Below are 16,061 nucleotides of genomic sequence, written 5' to 3'. Positions count from 1 at the left end.
GCGGGGCAGCGGGGAAGAACTCCACGACGCGAAGCGGGAAAGTCCATTACCTTTGTAGAACTGTACAGCTCGGAGGCCGTTATCCCGCTTATCTCCCGTTTACAACATCCAAAAATGTTTTTATTATTATTATTATTATTATTATTATTTAGAATTTCCTTTATCTTTAGGAAACTTAATATGCATAATACCCTGATGAATTCTTGATTTGAAGCCTAGTGCCCCCGTTAGAGAAAGTAGTGAGAAAGTAGTGCGTGGAACTGGTCTTATCATATGACCTTTAGTTTCCCCGGGCATTGCTGCAAAGTGACACTCATGAGCTCACCTCTGTAAACGGACACACGGACACAGGTGTTGTTCATAAGGTTTTACTATTTAAAGTTGAACTCCACGTTTCCGTTGATGGTGAAGTTGGACAGAGCAACAGGGAGGTCAAGTTTGGTGATTTTGGTCGAAGGCTCACAATAGAGCCGGCGAGTTAGCCGTGTGAGCTACTATCTGTTTCAATGGCTTTTTGGTCTAAGCGTTAGCAGCCGCCTACAAATAATATTTGAGACTTTCAGTTAAGACTTACAATACTCTGCAACATTCGTGTAGCACATAAACAACTAACCGAGTCAATTTAGACATATAAAAAGATGTGTAGATAGCTTAATTCGCATAAAACATTTCCCACTAACTTCTCCCAACACGCCGCCATCTTTGTTCGAATTATCCTAGCTGTCAAAAAATAAACGTTACGTTGGTTGTCAATGGTAACCATTCAAGAGCATTGATATGGAACGGCGATTTAACTTTTCTACTGGGACTACGTCCAAGGTGTCCGGTTATACGAACTTAATGTACACCCCATTAGCCAATCAGAAAACAGTATTTCGTTCCAGAGGGAGATAAATTTCAATAACAATCTATGTTACAAATATAATGTACGCCTAGATTGACGAAAGCATGTCTACAGCCTCAACTCATCAATAGTCAAATCTGACTATTTTACTTAAGGACAGTATTAATTAGGCAAAACAAACAGTAACGATTGAGCAAAACCACCTGAGTGTGTGTGCGTTTTCTATCCGCTGTGTTATGCAAATTAGGAATAGACACTTGCCTAATCAAAATTAGAGTTGTGAGAAGCTGTGGGATCAAAACAGAAGGTTGTCACGGCAACTTTAATGGAAACACCAACACGTAATGAAATTGCAACAAATGCTAATTTATGGGAATAAACATGCTTACATCAACCTCCACTCCCCTCTAGCGGATCGATTTCTGATTCGATTTAGAAGATTTTATGTGAATTTTTTATGTGAAAAAGTTGGAAACCCAGCTCCTCTCTCCTCCTGCAGATAACTTCACAGAGAGCAGAGAGAAGCCCCTCCCCTCCCTGCTGGTAGGGGTGGGCGATATGGCCAAAATCTTCTATCACGGTATGAGTAATTTTATATCACGGTTACGATATATATCACGGTATCGATTTTTCTGTAAATTTAATAAAGAAATGGTACAAAATAACCGTAATGTGTAGCTATTTCATTCCGTTTGTTAACCTTTCCGGCTGTCTGTATTTCCTAACCAGCAGCAGACGTAAAGGAAAGGGAATTAACCCCGAAGTTAAAAACATGTAATCTACTTCGGCAGCAGAGCATTTTACTCCCCTGCAATCTCTACGTTCAGAGACCGACAGCAGGAAAGGTTAACAAACGGAATGAAATAGCTACACATTACACACGCTATGCTTTAATAAAACTGTCGTTTTATGAGACACCAACAGAGGCACAACAGACAAGTCTTACCATTGAAGATATTTTTGCACGCCGACGTTCGTTCTGAAACTATCTACATCCAACCAGCAATGTTTATTCATGTTGTTGTGGATAATGAGAGTTGCATCAATCATATTTCATTAAAACTTCACACTTCTTACATTGGACATATCCACCAGCCTAATTAGAATCTGCATTGTCTACTAAGTAGAAATATCTCCATACAGTAGATTTCCCTTCGTTTAGTATCATTTTAAACTTTCCAGATGACTGTATTGCCCCCGCTCGTCAAGTGAAACGTGTCCGGAAACAGTGCTCCTTCTTCTGGATAGCCAGAGCTAGCATAACTGCCATTCAAATCCAATGGTAATGCTACCTAGCTAGGTATGCTAACTGTCGGTATCCATCGTTAACTCGTTAATCGTTAACCATCATGTCACTGGCTTTAATTTGAGAATGGCATGTTAGTAGTACATTAAATATCAGTACAGTTGATTCATTACTGATGTGTTACTTATATGTTACTTATTAGCAGCTAGCTACCTAGCCACTATGTGTTCGGATGTGTTTTCAGGTTAGTGTTAGCGGCAAGCTAGCTGTAATAGTTGAGTTGAGCTTCAGTTAAGACGCTGCGTACCGTACTTCTAGGCAACAACAACATGCAACTACGGTGTGACTTTGTTTTCAAATTAAGAGTAAACATTTCTTACATGAATATATATCTCATGTGAGGGGGGGGGGGGTTATGGCATATATGCTTAATAAGAATATATGAAATACAGAATTTAAACTAATAAAAAAGTAAAAAATCACGGTTTAAACGGTATCGCAAAATCTCTCCCGGTAGACACATTCATACCGTCACACGGTATATACCGTCATACCGCCCAGCCCTACCTGCTGGTAGGCATGACACAGGCAGAACCCAGTTTTAGCAAGCATAGCCCAGTAGGGGTACAGCACGCTGAACTCCACCTTGCAAGCTGTTGCAAAAGTTAAACCCCCATAACTGTGGAGCACCGCCATCACTACGTCATCACTGTCACTACGTCTCATCGTGTGCGTTTGGCACCAGTGAGAGGTGCGGCTGCTGATTCAGCCATTTTGAACAACATTTATCTTTTTTTTACATTAATTTTACCAGGCAAAAAATGCTCATTACCAGCTTTTGGAAACCCTGATCTCTCTGTCTCTCTCCCCTGATCTGTAAGCCATTTTACACACCACTACTCCTGGTAGACTTGAAGTAGCCATCAACAGAGCAGGGAGGTTACCCACTCAGTCGCATTGTGCCCTGCCCCATGTGACAGACATGAGGGTCCTGATTGGACCTGTAGTGCCTTAGCCCCTCCCCTCTGTGGAAGATGCCCCATGTGTTCAGTGACCTTCATGCTGTTCCACCCTTTAGGAGTCGTCACGATCAAATGGTCTTTCCTTCATACCGATAGCATCATCTCAAAGATCATAATTTTATCCACTGAAGAAAGCTGTATTGGTACAGACTATGTGGAAATGGAAGGGAAGTCTACGATTCCCACCATGTGTACTAAGGGTGCTGTTATGGATTCCGCTGTCATATTTCTGCCTGTATTGCCAATGCACGCACGTGCCAGAGGGCCTAGGGTGTGGAGCTGGAAGTGAGTTTGACAGCGAGGGTTTCTGGAAAGTTCTCTTTTGGCGGTTGTTTGTGTTGTGTGGCGCACATGATAAAGAGAAGGATGTCAGCACTCGCTGGATTAGCTCATGCCACAAGAATTAGCATCACATTCAAGTTTCCCTTTCTTCCCCTCCTTGGGTTTTTGGGCTGTTTGATTTATGTCCCCCACAGTGTCCCCCCCCCCCCAAAAAAAAAATACATCCTTCAGAAGCACAGAAGATATTGGGCGCAGTGCTGATTTTTGGTGTATTCATGGGTAGGGGGCTGGGTTCTTCCCTCAAGCAAGTGTCTTTTTTATGATTGTATAACCAGAGTGTTTCTTGCCTTTTGTAAGCTGTACGTTTCCCCTTTTCTATTTCTGTTTCTCATGCTAAAATAGCACATACAGTACACGGCCAGCTCACATGTTTCACCGCTGGACAGACAGACAGGCGCTGTCATTTCTTTTCTAGGGCATGAAAAGAACAGCTTGCTCAAGTGACAGTGTGCTCTGTTCTCTTCTGGATGTCCTGAAGCTGGCTCCATCCCTCTGGGACCTGGGCCTGTGTCCTCTCTGAGGCAGCCCAGAGTACCCCCAACCGTGCACGGGGCAAGTTTGTTTAGAGGGGTCGGAGTGTGAAGCCAGTTGTCCAGGGACTCTGGCCCGGCCTGACGGCCAGTTACAAAACAGCATGGCACTGTGCTCAGGGCTGCTGGGGCTTTTTACTGGGCCAGCAGACAGACAGCTTGCCTCTTTAACATTCACAGTGTTGGCAATTTCTTCTGTTGGGTTATTAGTGCTGAAGGAAGCTCATTCTACAGCTTTTCTGCTCCTCCATTTATTCAATGTTCGCTTATACTTGCTTATACTTCCTTGCTGTTTGGAGCTGTGATGTGTTGAAGTGATTAAATCGTTAGTGTTTTATTTATTGCAAAAATGGTGACAAAATGATCTCTTCATTCAATAGCTCCGCAGCTTCAGGTGTTTCTTGAAGTGTTTTTCCAAGGCCGATGTGATGAATCAAATCTGCCCTGGACACGTATTGTTTGGTTCAATCTCAGCCCTGCGCTCCAGAAATGAGCTCTTAACCTTATTAGTTGTTTAGCGGAGGGACACTTTCCTCAGGTCCATCACTCAGGGAGAAAATAACATTTGAACCTTGAGATGAACATAACTGCCTGCCACCGCTGACACCAAGCGACATGATTCCAGAAGATGTTTTTTCCGGGCCTGTCAGGAGGGGCTGATGAATGACTGTAATATACTCTGCATCAGGAGTGGACACATTCATTAATGGGCCGCCATAATTTGAATGATACACTTGGCATGCCGTGGTAGCACAGAGGCTGATTGTCTCTGAATGATCTAATCTTGCCATGTTGTGTTCCCCTATTCATGTCAGCAAACACAAAAACAATGTGCTCATTTGAATAATATCACAAATGGTGTGGTTACGGGCGGTCACAGGCTCCTGAGCATGAATGGTGTGGAGGGACTCTGGGCTTCCACCACGGTGTCTGTCTGTGTCTGTGGGATTACACACTTGGCACACTGTACACAAGGCATCGTTTGGTGAGACGGCATATCAAATATTATGCCATACAGACTTACTGGGTACAAATGTCATCGGGAGAAGAATAGCGCTGTCATTAATGTCATATTCCTGTTTAGAAAATGTATAATTTCTTCCTTAAATGAGGGTGACCAGAAGTCTTAAACATAGATGTTGGTGTGCTACTCGACTTTTATTTTCTTTTTCGATTTTTTTTTGTTCTGGAAGGTTTAGCAGTTAGGATAGAAAGGGCAGAGGTAGTAGCTGATTTCCGATCTCTCGCTTGTATATAATTTGATCTCAATCTAACTGCTGAAACCTGCACCCTTGGTATTGCAGTAGTAGTGTAGTTGGGACATGAATAACAGTGTAGTGTAATGCTTTGCCTGTTCAAGTAGATACTAGTTTTTACCCGGAAAACTGTTTGTATTTACTACAGAAACAAGCCACGAGCTGCCAGACTTGAGTCCTCATTTTGATGTGTTCTTTTTACTGAAAACCTTGTGCTCTTTTTTACTCTATGATTTATTTGAAGGTCTTGTGATCTATTTTAAAAGGTTTCAGTGTTGGACTGCTTAAAATAAACAAATGAACACACGTCGTGTGTGGCTTGTGAAATATGTGTTGGAAGTCTTTTCAGCTCCAGTATCAGGGCTGATAGAAAAACACAGAATGACCCCCTTGATGTCTCAATTGTAGTTTGATGGATGCACCATGGCACGTCAGTTTTCATTTATGTGTATCGCTGTCTTCTGATCCTTTTCTGTTCTTATACAGGAGAATATGCAGCTCATTTATAAACGCACCCTGTACTGCATGAATATATATGACCGTCCAGCCCATTCTTATTTACGGCTCTTTCAGTCTTTATGCGTGATATACTGCAGGTGAGGCTTGCCCAGTTTGGACGGCCTCTGTTGATGAACTCCCATTTTACTCTCATTTGACAGCCATCATCTTGATGTATTATATCCATGTCTGCTCGCAGCTCTGCCAATCATATATTCTCATTTGCTCTATTGAAAACTGAGCTTTTATGGATTCCATAAAGGCTTACAGATGTTCTGGGTTTATTGTTTCGCCTCCTTCAGATTTTCTTTCCTTTTCGGGGGCGCTCGCTGGCTGTGCGCACACGAGGCTCTGCACCTGCAGATGTTGCACGTTAAAACCGCAGCCCCGCAGCTCCTCGTCAGCCCTGGCGGGATCGTTGAAACAAAGCAATTAAGTAGCTTCTGCGCAGGAGATATTTTATAGAATCAGCAAGGATGTTTGTGAATGCGCGTGGAAGGGAAAGGAATACGGCGAGCAGCAGGGGAGTCCAGCATCTGAATGGAAATGATTTCATCAGAAGTGAGATTTCATCCAGGCTCTACGCCCTCCAGAGAAGTGGAGAGATGAGGGAGGGAGGGAGGGAGGGAGAGGGTGGGCACTGAGAGGAATGTGAGGAGGGCTGTATTTAGGTCTGCATGTTCTCCTTAATGAACACGGCCAGTGCAGGGGGAGTTGGGGGGGTGTCCTGAAGTTTGTATGTAATTAGCAGAAGGCATCCCAAACTCACTGTTGAGTTATGATTACAGCGGGGACTAGTGCTCAGAGTTGAGGCAGAGGGAAGGGAGGCAGGTCTGGGTGGAGGGAGAGTGGTTCAGGGGGTAAGGAGTTGCCTGAAATATGGGGATTCCAGAAGTCTGCTCCCTCCTTCTGAAGGCTGCCTGGAGCCGTTATTTATAGTCCTCTGAGAAGCGCTCAGATCAGTCCATTCAACTAAATGAGAGATTGATGAGCACGTTCATATTCTCAGGCTACAGGTTTCTGGCCCATGTTTGCCAACTTTTTTGGGGCCTTCAACATCTCAGTTCAGAGAAAGTGTGTGAAAAGCCTGCAATAACTTCAGAGAATCTCTCTCTCACACGCAAAACACACAGAGACCCACACCAAGGTTTTTCTAGGCAGAGAACTGTGCTGTAAGTTCCGCTTTGGAGGTTCGCTCTGTCCAGAGCCAGATACCAGAGAGTGAATTATTGGCAGTACTCTGACCCTCCTAATTGAGAACGGCTGAGGTTGTCTCTGGGTTACGTTGTGGTACGCGGTGGCGGCCAGCCCCATCCATCCTGCTCCTGCTCCACTCTGACGGCTGACCCCGTGCCTGCGCTACAAAAGAAAGGCAAAGTATTTATGTTGAAGGGGGAGCAGAGAGGGGAGAGAGAAGGCAAAAGGGGCAGAGAGAGAGAGAGAGAGAGAGTGAGTGAGATAGAGAGTGAGAGAGCGAGAGAGAGGGAGGGAGAGAGAGAGAGAGGGAGGGAGATAGAAAGAGAGAGAGAGAGAGAGAGAGAGAATGAAAGGCAGGGGAAACATTTAGACAGCTGCACGTGTGGCGTCATGTATCCTCCTATCTGTCAGAGGACATATTTCTGTGGGGCCCGTGGGCTTCCGAGCTTCCGAGCTCAGCCCATCTCCCTGCTCTCAGCGCCACTGCGCACTGTTGACAGAGAGGGCTGGGGCAGTTGTGTTCCCTTGCTTCTAGAGTGTGCCACGGTTAAAGGGCCCTGCATAATGGGAGAGTTTACTCATCTGAAATCACTCCGAGCCCTGGGCTTAATGGGAAAACAGAGTGGAATAACAATAAGGGTTGTCATATCACGGAGTGCTCTGCGATGATGGACTGTGTTATTTGATTATCGGAGCCTTTCACTGCTCTTAGTCATGGCGCTTTCAGGCTCGGCTCTAATGATAAAATACTGTGTAGCTGTATGGGGAAAACATAGAATATTTGACATTTAAACGACTCCTCAACCACTCACTTACAAACCACACACCTTGGATCTGGCTACAGTTCTTTGAAATACTCACATCAGACATGTTTTGATAAATTGTGCTCTGTGCAAACATATTTACTCTAGTCATTTCCTACGTCTAGAAAATATTTTTTCTCATGTCATATTTCAGACTGTAGACTGAATTTTTCAAGTCATATAAACCTCTCCGTGAAGTGATATCAATCTCTAGCATTGTGAAAGGCTTTTGAAAAAATCACTGCGATTCCATGTGTTATGATTTTTCATTTTGGTTTCCTGTTGACTAGCTCCTAACCCGCTGGGCTGTGACTATTGTGGCGGGATGGGATGTGGGTGTTTTTGTAACGATTTGGGCTCTCTCTGGGTTAACCCGCTGGCCTCAGTGCTATCGCAGGGTGAAACCTGACCTTCTGGCAGGGGCTGAGCTCACGGCGCAGCTGCAGAGAGCACCAGGCCCCGCCGTCAGAGCGAGCTGCAAGGACACGCCAGTATTTTCATTCCCCTCTTCAGGCATTTCCCACTGCTAACAAAGGCAGACTGAGGTGATGAAACCGGGGAGGAAGCTGTTTTTCAAAAGCATTGAATTATTTGGTGTGCGTGCACTCCTGACCTCCGCTAACAGGAGCTGTTTGCTACCAACATGGCCCTTTTTACGACATGCCATGTTTTCTGCAATCCAATTTCTGTGACGTTTGCACAAGCGGAGGGCTCTTTTGTCCTGTGTTTTCATGTGGATGTCTGAATGCAGCCTGGAATGAGAGCTGATGAAAACCAGCGATTCCTTTCTTTTTTTGGGGATCAGAACCGTGTTTGTGCTCAGACTCGCAGACTAATGGCTGTGCGCCCGAGGTTTGGCCGTGTGTGTTATTGAGAATTGTGTGATGCACTGAGCATATGTTTTAAAACCGTTGTTCCAATTATCCCTGGCGTTAAGCCAGCTCACTTTGTCTGAGTGGGTTCATTCTTGGCCCGGGCCGTTTGGAAAGTTATAGGACACAGCTTTGCAACTCAGGTCACCATCTTGAAGAAGTGAGTGGCCTCTGGGCACTGGGGCTGTTTTTAATGCCCCTTTTAAAGCATTTTCCTGTTGTTAAATGAGCAAAGTCCAGAGGAATGCCTGTCTCCTGGAAAGGAATCTCAGTCATGGTTTTTTGGTTGAGTTCAGCCCTATTACATTGACTGGCCCTCCCTGTTTTCTGTTTGGATCGACACTGAGGGCCTTTAACAAATGGTTGCCAATAAACAGGGATTTCACTCTCCAGACATAACAGCGCTGGTAATTGTTAGGTGTTCTTTGCCTTTGCACGCAGTGAGAGCGAAGGGCCATCTTCCATGGGGGCAGTCTTTCGTGCCTGTTGATTTGTAACTTCTCTGTTTTGTATGGCTGTGGCTGTCTGGTCCAGTTGGCTGGGCTCTTGAAGCCATGCTGCAGGCTGGCACTTGGCAGGCTGGGCTGTTTGCTGCTCCTAGTCTGTCGAGTCTGAATGAAAATACGTCCTTTTGAACTTGTCCAAGGCTACTGGTGCATTTACCAATTGCCAAGTTAAGCCATTGAAATGTTCTATGTACTGTTACATCTGAAATAGTGAAATTCAGTAATTACTAATCAGACTGAAATGAGTTGACAGCAATTGAAAATGAATGACTGTAACCTCCCAGAACAGTGATTACAGCCTTTGATACTCTGTCTATGCACCTCCCTCTGGATTCTCAGCAGCCTTTTCAGACGAAGACACACAGTCTTTGTAATAAATAAACACTCTGAGACACAAAGGGAGCCAAAAGTTGAGTCTATTTTCAGTCAGAGAAAACGTTTGGGTTCAGTGATGTGCTCGTGTCCTCCTGTCACTCGCCTGCAGGCGACGGTAAACAGTTTTGATCTGCAGCGCTGTGAAACCAGACTTCCACTCTCCCTGGGGAGTCACATGTGGATGAGATCATGAGTGGGTTGTGTGGGATTGTTTCAAATGAAAAGCAATTGAAATTCAAATGTAATCTCGGCAAATGGTGCTCGGAATCATAATTTTTTTTTTTCCTGTACTGGGTGTTGCAGATAGAAGCTGTTCTTTCATTGATGACCTGTTCAGCTTGACACTGTTCTTCCTCAATTATTAAGTTCCAGCCCAGGCGGCGGATAGCATAGTGAAAGCCCCCTTTCTCTCAGTAGTCTTACATCACCGTCATATGACCCATTGTTTCTCTCTCTCTCTCTCTCTCTCTCTCTCTCTCTCTCTGTCCCTCTTTCTTGTCTGGTATGTTTGGGCTCACGCTGCCCTCGGTAAAGGGCCTGTGGAGCGGAGAGGGTTCCGGCGCCGACGGCCCCGAGACGCTCGCTCCGCTGACCCAGTGAACGTAAACAAAGGTTGACGCCACACGTAAGACACCTGCTCGCTAATTGGCGCCGGAGCATTGGAGGAAGTCTCCCTGGAAATGACAACCTGCCCCTTGCCAATCAGAGTGAACCTCAGCCTGAGCAGAAATATGAAGAGTGACGGACTGTGAAGGGAGGGTTGGAGGGGAAAAAGAAACAAAAGAAAAGAGGAAAAAAATAAGCCCTCGGAGGGGTTTGAGCCCTAAATGAATTATTCAGTTGTGCACATTGCATGTTTTGGCTGGCGCTCTGCTTAATGGCGTCTGTGGTGGCATCCACTGGAGATGAATCCACACGTTAGACACAGCGTGTGAGGGGCGCCTCGGAGCTGCTCCTGACACCCTGCTGCATCCTTCCGTGCGCCGTCGAATCAAAGACAGGAAGACAGGAGAAATGTATTCTACATCCAGAGACGCATAAATAAACAACTGGCAAATCAATGGCTGCCTTTGTGCTGTAATTTGCTGTTGTAGGGTGTAATAATGTGTTGCAAGAAGCTCTTTGCTCTTTGCATCAATATTGGTTTCTCTGAAAAGCACTATCCAGCCAAGTCTCATTTTTTAGAACACATATTGGTAAATTGCTGTTACTGCTTTGTTTATTTTATTGAGACTTCTTCAGCTTTGTGATGGAACATAATGCCAAGGCTTGGAGCATTGCAGTGCGTCAGTTAACTGTGTTCAGCTCAGTGTGTTTAATGCCAATATTAGACCCTCTGAATATTCTAGATGGGTAAGGCAAGTATACATTTGAAGTGCAAACAACAATCCCACACGATTTACACTACTTGATACACCAACATGATTTATAGTATCTGGTAAACGTGTTATTGGTGTGCGTGCTTGCGTGCGTGAGTGTGTGAGTGGGTGGGAGAGAGTGTATGTGTGCGTGAGTGTGTGTGTGTGTGTGGGAGAGTGGGTTTGCGTGCTTAAGTGTGTGTGTGAGCATGAGAGTGTGTTTGCGTGTGTGAGTGTGTGTGTTTGTGTGTGTGTGTGTGTGTGTGTGTGTGTGTGTGTGTAGTGGCAATGGTCCTCCTCGCGGCGGCTGCACCTGCACTAATTGTCTGTGCAGCTGTGGGTTGTGCAGGCTGAGCTCCAGCTGGGAGTCCTTGTCTGGTCGCCTCACAGCCTCACAGCCTGCACCAGCTGAAGACTCCAGAGCGGCGCTCCTTGACTGGGTAAATGAGTGGGGAGCGGAGACAATGTGGTGCCACCGCCACCGCCACATCTGAGCCCAAGCTCGGGCTTCTCAGCGCAGTCTGCGGCAGACCCCCACACCAGCTCACCCCAACCCGCCCCGCCGCCAACACTAAATTGCTTTCATTTTCCACGCCTCAGACTCAAGAAAGAGCAGCCTTTCCCGACTAGCTCTCAATCACCAGAGTTTTTCTCCTTTAATGCGGCTCAGTAGGGTTGCATCTGTCATGCATGTCCTGCAGGCCAGATTATGCAATGGCCTGCTCTTAGTGACTTCACTGAGTCTGGTCATTTACTCTCTGGGACAGTTTGAACTCTGGGAGGGCCACTGGTTCTCTGCACTGATGGGAGGACACTGAAGTGTGTGGTTGGTTGTATTGCCAGAAGTGTCCCTACACAACTCATCAAATCCCAGTAAAAAAGAGTATGAGCTCGAGTGGAACCAGAGCATTCTGGAGTATTCGTGACATTATGGTGACCTTATGTTTGGGAATGGTAATATAACTAGCTGATCACGACACAAGACACCTGTGCATATTCTTTGGTTGCCTTTGAAATTTGAAATTTGCCTGTGAAATAGTCAAAAAGTATTTATTATCAATTTTCCTTTGTCTGTAAAAAATATCTTATAATCAATTGTTTTATTAGTAGTCTATTATATATTGGTATATTGCTCTGTACAATGATGCTTGTAGTTAAAGCATAGTGTCTTTCACCACTTCACTTCACCAATAGTGCTAGGTTTTAAGAAACACAGGATGCCACAACATCACCTCGAAGACTAAAAGACATGGTTCTTGTATGTGTCTGAAATGAATGTTCATTAGAAGACTAAAAGACTTGGTTCTTGTATGTGTCTGAAATGAATGTTCATTAGAAGACTAAAAGACTTGGTTCTTGTATGTGTCTGAAATGAATGTTCATTAGAAGACTAAAAGACTTGGTTCTTGTATGTGTCTGAAATGAACGTTTGTTAGAAGACCAAGAGACATGGTTCTTGTATGTGTCTGAAATGAATCTGCTCTAGTAGCCTGTAGTAGCTCTGGCTGCCTTTGTTGGCTGTGGCTGGGTGTCGTGGCAGAGCGGTGGCTGTGACTCAGTGGGGGGTTGCTGATAATCTCATGGCTGTTTGATATTGTGTTGTGTGAAACGTGAGAGTCGACATCTCCACCGCTAATCTCAGTAGAGCATCACCAGTGTGGAAGGCCTTGAAGGCTGATGCAAAAAGCGGCGAAACATACAGTACAGCCCCGAAGCAACCCATTAATACACTGAGCATGAGTCCTGTGTGTGTAGGAAGACGGCTCTCTCACTGGCACAGAAGCTGACTCTGAATGCTCATATCTAATTAGAGTTCGGAGAGGTTAAAGTCAGCCAGTCGAAGAGAAGTGTTTTGAAAATCATGCAAGGACCCTACAAATTTAATCAGTTTCAGTTTTCGCTACATTTGTAAAGATTGCTGCCAACTGCTGTCTTGGATATCTGTACCCACGCCTTGCATGTCTGTTCTGACAAATGAAATGTATTAAAGTAGTTTTTTACTCTTGTAAAACAGACAAGCACTAACTTCTGAAATATTAAATCCAATTTCATTTTATTTTGTACCATTAGCAGTTTCAGTTGAATCAATTAAGTATAATCAGTCGAACAGTATGGGAGGTCTGCTAATCAGCTACAGTTGTGACTGAAGGTCGGAGGATTCTTCTCTTTCTCTCAGAGCAAAAAAAAAGATGCATAATGAAATCAAGTCAGAATCCCACAATAGAGCGAGTGAAATAATCGGACTCAATAGGGCATGCTCCGCGGCTTACAGCGCTTGGTAAGCAGTCACGGTCTTGCTTTTCCATTTCAAGTGGCTCTTTAGGAAATCACTGCCTCTCAATGAATTACAATCTTCATTTGAAACGATTGTAATAGATGGCTGTCTTGGTGTAGTCAGGGAGAGCTGCTCTTTGGCAGCAAACTTAATGCGCTTTTGTTTCTCATTCCCAGGCTGCTTTTATGATTGATGAGGATACACAAGTGGATTTGCCCCACACTAACGAAGGAATTCCACAGCGTCCACTGGTAAGGTTTGATTTATGGTCTTTCACTGCTTCCCAAACCCGCTGACCCTTCACTCGTCAGCTACATGTGGTTGTGTTTACAGACATCTCCCTCTGATCTCCCTTCCTAGTGGCATGGTTACTAATGACGACGGGCCGTCGTGTCTCAGAGCAGATATTTCTGGGGCTGCGTGTTGTTGTTTTATTTTTTTCGAGCAGCAGGAGAACTCTCTGTCCAACATGAGTCATAATTACCAGAGGGGGCTGGGAATCTTTTTGAACCCCCCTCCCCCCTCCCTCATTCCATGTGTTCTGCCCTAGCCCCCCGTCAGTACAGAGCCAGTGTCAGTTTATCATTAACGTCAGCCATGATCACCGCAATGAAAGATGCTTATCTAATGTTGCATCAAGCCGGTGGAGACATTTGTTCAATGGTGACGTGTGGAGCATGGCATGCAGAGTGCCCAGAGTGAAAGCCATGCATGTTTAGCACACAGAGTGCAGTGCTGTAGCTGTGTGAGTGTGTGTGTGTGTGTGTGTGTGTGTGTGTGTGTGTGTGTGTGTGTGTGTGTGTGTGTACTGATGAGGTGCTGAGTAGCTGGAAGGTGAATGGTTTTGGTGGCATCTGCATTATGCTAATGCGAGTGTGAGTACTGAGAGGGTGGAACAGCGGCTGGCAGCAGAGGAATGTGCAGTCCTGCCTGCCTGCCTGCCTGCTGTAAATTATACATGCAACCTGCAAATTCTCCAAGAAACAGGGAGGGAGGGGAATAAAGAAAGAGAAAGGGAGAAAGCAAGGAGTCATGCATATCAGATTACCCACTCTCTCTCACTCACACACACACACACACACACACACACACACACACACATACACACAGAGACACAGACCGTCTTTTGCACACACACACACACGCTGATAAAGTGTACTGGCACAAAAAATATAAACAAAAAAGTGGTTCCACCAAGGAAATGTGCGTGTAGTCTAAGGTGTGTAAGTGACAGTCACATGGTTTCCAGATCAGGGCGCTGTCCTAGGCCCTAAGGTCGAAGGTCGTGTGTCTTTGGACAGGAAGTGTTTTTAAAGAGGAAGGAAACTGTCATATCCTCAGCTATTTCTACTTTTGAAATCGGGAAGTGCTCCTGGCACCTGACGTTTATCTGATAATGAATCAAAGAATTACGTACATCACAGGGTTTTCCATATAAATCACAAAAGATGAAATGGCCCCATCAGCAGTCTCCTGTACATTTCCAGAGGTAATTACACTGTCAAACCAAGAGATTGATAGGGATTAGCTGCCAATTAGTCAAATAATTTGTGTTTATGACTGTGGGGGACCAGACAATTACACATAGTTATACAAGGATTAATGTGATTGATATATCATGACTGGTTCTATGCTTTCTGAAAATATTAGCATATTCCCATTTACAGCTTTTACATGATATCTTAGAGGCTGAGTTTGGAAGGGTGGACTGATGTTTATTGTGAACATACATGAATGTTTAATCCAGTCCAGGCTCCACAGTAAGCTTGTAACCTATATGCCACTGCTCTCCACATCATCATGGTGGACGGCAGCGATGACTGAGACATGAGTTTGAGTATGAGGGCGGTTGTTTTGATTGGTTGAAGGGGGCCTGTGAGGTTTTAAAAATGAATGCCCCGGCTACCTCAGTGCCTCTGTCGTGGGCTGTTTGGGGGATGTGTCAGAAGTAGGTCACGGGTGTGGAACATGTACGGGGGATTGTATGTTGCCCTGAAACCGTGTGATAATCTGCATGGTTCCATACTGTGACACATTTCTGACATGCTTTTGTGATTTGAGAGGGGATTTGACTTTCACTTTAGTGTGCGGCATGTGGCCTATTAGGGCACAGAGTCATCAGGGCCCACCCATGAGAAGCATCAGTAAACAAAGACCAACAACTGGCACAAATCAGATTAGGCGCCAGAAATGTAAGAGGATTAATTTTAAACTCTTTTTTTAGAGGTCTGGTGGTATAATAGATGCTAAAAATGAGAGAAATCCTCCGAAAGTGTCCTTGATTCTCTCCAACTGTCGCAAATTTGATTTCCTCCACTCCCGCCCCCCATCATCTGAGCGGACATGTGTCGTTTGCAACATGGATGTACAGCAGCGACCTCCCTCACCTCCCTCACCTGCGGAGGTAATAGGCTCTTAAAATGCACGAGCCGTGATATAAATGGTCCGGGGAAAGCCAATCTCGGATGCATTAACCGTGCGCCACTTATCCCACCCATCAGACGCCGAGCGCTCTGCCCCAGGAGTGCTCCGCCAGCACACCTCCTGCCCCCCCCCCCCCCCAACTCCCCCTGCTCACCCCTCACCCCCTGGTTAAGTGGACATGATCAATGCGTGGCCGGATCATAAATAACACGTATGAGTTTCACTAGTCGGCTGCACTGTGCTGGCGGGGGCTCGGCTGTGGCGGTGGCTGCCCTGCCGTTTCCTGCGCCCATGTCCTTTTCACCTTGCCCCTTCAGACTCAGCACGCGCTACGGTCCACAGGGGATGGAGGGATGGAGAGAGGAGAGGAACAGCATTAAAGAGGGAGAGGAGAGGAGGCGGTGGGGAGACGGTGAGGAGGGTCATGTGATTGGTGCGGCAGAGGCCGGCAGTTATGTGTGGGGTTAATGGACACGTCTGACGTCATGACTCCCATGGCAGGGCGGGAGGGCC

At 45.5% G+C, this 16,061-nt stretch overlaps 1 protein-coding gene across 1 annotated transcript in view; it reads left to right on the top strand.

Moving 5' to 3' along the window:
* The window catches only part of zmiz1a (zinc finger, MIZ-type containing 1a), a 130,574-nt gene that overhangs the window by 30,610 nt on the left and 83,903 nt on the right, over nucleotides 1-16,061 (top strand). Inside the window, 1 exon segment of the mRNA XM_080849026.1 lies at nucleotides 13,301-13,375. The gene's annotated coding sequence lies outside the window, so the exon portion shown is untranslated.

The sequence above is a fragment of the Sprattus sprattus genome (genome assembly GCF_963457725.1).
Source record: "Sprattus sprattus genome assembly, chromosome: 12".
In the NCBI taxonomy this organism is placed as follows: domain Eukaryota; kingdom Metazoa; phylum Chordata; class Actinopteri; order Clupeiformes; family Clupeidae; genus Sprattus; species Sprattus sprattus.
Note: the sequence above shows the minus strand (reverse complement) of the source record. Positions and strands in the feature narration are given on the sequence as shown.